This window comes from Triticum dicoccoides, chromosome 5B (genome assembly GCF_002162155.2).
Source record: "Triticum dicoccoides isolate Atlit2015 ecotype Zavitan chromosome 5B, WEW_v2.0, whole genome shotgun sequence".
Classification (NCBI taxonomy): domain Eukaryota; kingdom Viridiplantae; phylum Streptophyta; class Magnoliopsida; order Poales; family Poaceae; genus Triticum; species Triticum dicoccoides.
In genome coordinates this window covers 677,982,745-677,988,218 of record NC_041389.1, presented here as the reverse complement: position 1 = coordinate 677,988,218, position 5,474 = coordinate 677,982,745, and positions in this window count along the sequence as shown.

The window sequence follows — 5,474 nt, the reverse complement described above, 5'->3', positions numbered from 1 at the left end:
GACACCGTATGAATTATGGTTTGGAAAGAAACCTAAGCTGTCGTTTCTGAAAGTTTGGGGATGCGATGCTTATGTCAAGAAACTTCAACCTGAAAAGCTCGAACCCAAGTCGGAAAAATGCGTATTCATAGGATACCCTAAGGAAACTGTAGGGTATACCTTCTACTTAAGATCCGAAGGCAAGATCTTTGTAGCCAAGAACGGATGCTTTCTAGAAAAAGAGTTTCTCTCGAAAGAAGTAAGTGGGAGGAAAGTAGAACTCGATGAAGTACTACCTCTTGAGCAGGAAAGTGGCGCAGCGCAGGAAACCGTTCCTGTGATGCCCACACCAACTGAAGAGGAAAACAATGATGATGATCAAGGTACTTCGGATCAAGTTACTGCTGAACTTCGTAGGTCCACAAGGACACGTTCCGCACCAGAGTGGTACGGCAACCCTGTCCTGGAAATCATGTTGTTAGACAACATTGAACCTTCGAACTATGAAGAAGCAGTGGCGGGCCCGGATTCCAACAAATGGCTTGAAGCCATGAAATCCGAGATAGAATCCATGTATGAAAACAAAGTATGGACTTTGACAGACTTGCCCGATGATCGGCGAGCGATAGAAAACAAATGGATCTTTAAGAAGAAGACGGACGCGGATGGTAATATTACCATCTATAAAGCTCGACTTGTCGCTAAGGGTTATCGACAGGTTCAAGGGATTGACTACGACGAGACATTCTCTCCCGTAGCGTAGCTAAAGTCCGTCCGAATCATGTTAGCAATTGCCGCATACTATGATTATGAGATATGGCAAATGGACGTCAAAACAGCATTCCTTAACGGGCATCTTAAGGAAGAACTGTATATGATGCAGCCGGAAGGTTTTGTCGATCCTCGGAACACTAACAAAGTATGCAAGCTCCAGCGATCCATTTATGGACTGGTGCAAGCATCTCGGAGTTGGAACATTCGCTTTGATGAGATGATCAAAGCGTTTGGGTTTATGCAGACTTATGGAGAAGCCTGCGTTTACAAGAAAGTGAGTGGGAGCTCTGTAGCATTTCTCATATTATATGTAGATGACATACTCCTGATGGGAAATAATATAGAATTTTTGGACAGCATTAAGGCCTACTTGAATAAGTGTTTTTCAATGAAGGACCTTGGAGAAGCTGCTTATATATTAGGCATCAAGATCTATAGAGATAGATCGAGACGCCTCATAGGTCTTTCACAAAGCACATACCTTGATAAGATTTTGAAGAGATTCAGAATGGATCAGTCCAAGAAGGGGTTCTTGCCTATGTTACAAGGTGTGAGACTGAGCTCAGCTCAGTCACCGACCACGGCAAAAGATAAAGAAGAGATGAGTGTCATCCCCTATGCTTCAGCCATAGGATCTATTATGTATGCCATGCTGTGTACCAGACCCGATGTAAACCTTGCCGTAAGTTTGGTGGCAAGATACCAAAGTAATCCCGGCAAGGAACACTGGACAGCGGTCAAGAATATCCTGAAGTACCTGAAAAGGACGAAGGACATGTTTCTCGTTTATGGAGGAGACGAAGAGCTCGTCGTAAAGGGTTACGTCGACGCTAGCTTCGACTCAGATCTGGATGACTCTAAGTCACAAACCGGATACGTGTATATGTTGAATGGTGGAGCAGTAAGCTGGTGCAGCTGCAAGCAGAGCGTCGTGGCGGGATCTACGTGTGAAGCGGAGTACATGGCAGCCTCGGAGGCAGCACATGAAGCGATTTGGGTGAAGGAGTTCATCACCGACCTAGGAGTCATACCCAATGCGTCGGGGCCGATCAAACTCTTCCGTGACAACACTGGAGCTATTGCCCTCGCCAAGGAGCCCAGGTTTCACAAGAAGACCAGGCACATCAAGCGTCGTTTCAACTCCATCCGTGAAAATGTTCAAGATGGAGACATAGAGATTTGCAAAGTGCACACGGATCTGAATGTCGCAGATCCGCTGACTAAACCTCTCTCGCGTGCAAAACATGATCAACACCAGAACTCTATGGGTGTTCGATTCATCACAATGTAACTAGATTGGTGACTCTAGTGCAAGTGGGAGACTGTTGGAAATATGCCCTAGAGGCAATAATAAAAGTATTATTATATTTCATTGTTCATGATAATTGTCTTTTATTCATGCTATAACTGTATTATCCGGAAATCGTAATACACGTGTGAATACTTAGACCACACAATGTCCCTGGTAAGCCTCTAGTTGACCAGCTCGTTGTGATCAACAGATAGTCATGGTTTCCTGACTATGGGCATTGGATGTCATTGATAACGGGATCACATCATTAGGAGAATGATGTGATGGACAAGACCCAATCCTAAGCATAGCATAAAAGATTGTGTAGTTCGTTTTGCTAGAGCTTTGCAAGTGTCAAGTATCTCTTCCTTCGACCATGAGATCGTGTAACTCCCGGATACCGTAAGAATGCCTTGGGTGTACCAAACGTCACAACGTAACTGGGTGACTATAAAGGTACATTACAGGTATCTCCGAAAGTAGCTGTTGGGTTGACACGGATCGAGACTGGGATTTGTCACTCCGTATGACGGAGAGGTATCTCTGGGCCCACTCGGTAATGCATCATCATATTGAGCTCAATGTGACCAAGGTGTTGGACACGGGATCATGCATTACGGTACGAGTAAAGTGACTTGCCGGTAACGAGACTGAACAAGGTATTGGGATACCGACGATCGAGTCTCGGGAAAGTAACGTACCGATTGACAAAGGGAATTGCATACAGGGTTTGATCGAATCCTCGACATAGTGGTTCATCCGATGACAACATCGAGGAGCATGTGGGAGCCATCATGGGTATCCAGATCCCGCTGATGGTTATTGACTGAGAGAGTCTCGGTCATGTCTGCATGTCTCATCAAAGCGTTTGGATTTATGCAGACTTATGGAGAAGCCTGCGTTTACAAGAAAGTGAGTGGGAGCTCTGTAGCATTTCTCATATTATATGTAGATGACATACTCCTGATGGGAAATAATATAGAATTTCTGGACAGCATTAAGGCCTACTTGAATAAGTGTTTTTCAATGAAGGACCTTGGAGAAGCTGCTTATATATTAGGCATCAAGATCTATAGAGATAGATCGAGACGCCTCATAGGTCTTTCACAAAGTACATACCTTGATAAGATTTTGAAGAGATTCAGAATGGATCAGTCCAAGAAGGGGTTCTTGCCTATGTTACAAGGTATGAGACTGAGCTCAGCTCAGTCACCGACCACGACAAAAGATAAAGAAGAGATGAGTGTCATCCCCTATGCTTCAGCCATAGGATCTATTATGTATGCCATGCTGTGTACCAGACCCGATGTAAACCTTGCCGTAAGTTTGGTAGCAAGATACCAAAGTAATCCCGGCAAGGAACACTGGACAGCGGTCAAGAATATCCTGAAGTACCTGAAAAGGACAAAGGACATGTTTCTCGTTTATGGAGGAGACGAAGAGCTCGTCGTAAAGGGTTACGTCGACGCTAGCTTCGACTCAGATCTGGATGACTCTAAGTCACAAACCGGATACGTGTATATGTTGAATGGTGGAGCAGTAAGCTGGTGCAGCTGCAAGCAGAGCGTCGTGGCGAGATCTACGTGTGAAGCGGAGTACATGGCAGCCTCGGAGGCAGCACATGAAGCGATTTGGGTGAAGGAGTTCATCACCGACCTAGGAGTCATACCCAATGCGTCGGGGCCGATCAAACTCTTCTGTGACAACACTGGAGCTATTGCCCTCGCCAAGGAGCCCAGGTTTCACAAGAAGACCAGGCACATCAAGCGTCGTTTCAACTCCATCCGTGAAAATGTTCAAGATGGAGACATAGAGATTTGCAAAGTGCACACGGATCTGAATGTCGCAGATCCGCTGACTAAACCTCTCTCGCGTGCAAAACATGATCAACACCAGAACTCTATGGGTGTTCAATTCATCACAATGTAACTAGATTGGTGACTCTAGTGCAAGTGGGAGACTGTTGGAAATATGCCCTAGAGGCAATAATAAAAGTATTATTATATTTCATTGTTCATGATAATTGTCTTTTATTCATGCTATAACTGTATTATCCGGAAATCGTAATACACGTGTGAATACTTAGACCACAATATGTCCCTGGTAAGCCTCTGAAGACCAGCTCATTGTGATCAACAGATAGTCATGGTTTCCTGACTATGGACATTGGATGTCGTTGATAACGGGATCACATCATTAGGAGAATGATGTGATGGACAAGACCCAATCCTAAGCATAGCATAAAAGATCGTGTAGTTCGTTTTGCTAGAGCTTTGCCAATGTCGAATATCTCTTCCTTAGACCATGAGATCGTGTAACTCCCGGATACCGTAGGAGTGCCTTGGGTGTATCAAACGTCACAACGTAACTGGGTGACTATAAAGGTGCATTACAGGTATCTCCGAAAGTAGCTGTTGGGTTGACACGGATCAAGACTGGGATTTGTCACTCCGTATGACGGAGAGGTATCTCTGGGCCCACTCGGTAATGCATCATCGTATTGAGCTCAATGTGACCAAGGTGTTGGACACGGGATCATGCATTACGGTACGAGTAAAGTGACTTGCCAGTAACGAGACTGAACAAGGTATTGGGATACCGACGATCGAGTCTCGGGCAAGTAACGTACCGATTGACAAAGGGAATTGCATACAGGGTTTGATCGAATCCTCGACATCGTGGTTCATCCAATGACAACATCGAGGAGCATGTGGGAGCCATCATGGGTATCCAGATCCCGCTGATGGTTATTGACTGAGAGTGTCTCGGTCATGTCTGCATGTCTCCCGAACCCGTAGGGTCTACACACTTAAGGTTCGGTGACGCTAGGGTTATGAAGATATGTATATGCAGAAACCCGAATGTTGTTCGGAGTCCCGGATGAGATCTCGGACGTCACAAGGAGTTCCGGAATGGTCCGGAGGTAAAGAATTATATATAGGAAGTGCTATTTCGGGCATCGGGACAAGTTTCGGGGTTATCGGTATTGTACCGGGACCACCGGAAGGGTCCCGGGGGTCCACCAGGTGGGGCCACCTGTCCCGGGGGGCCACATGGGCTGTAGGGGGTGCGCCTTGGCCTTCATGGGCCAAGGGCACCAGCCCCTATAGGCCCATGCGCCTAGGGTTCCCCCTAGGAGGAGTCCTAGTGGTGGAAGGCACCCCTAGGTGCCTTGGGGGGGAGGGAAACCTCCCCTAGGCCGCCGCCCCCCTAGTAGATCTCATCTACTAGGGCTGGCGCCCCCCCTGGCACCCCTATATATAGTGGGGGAGAGGAGGGACTTCATACACCAGCCCCTGGCGCCTCCATCTCCCCCCGTTACATCTCTCCCTCGTAGTCTCGGCGAAGCCCTGCTGCTGTGACGCCCTGCATCCACCACCACGCCGTCGTGCTGCTGGATCTTCATCAACCTCTCCTTCCCCCTTGCTGG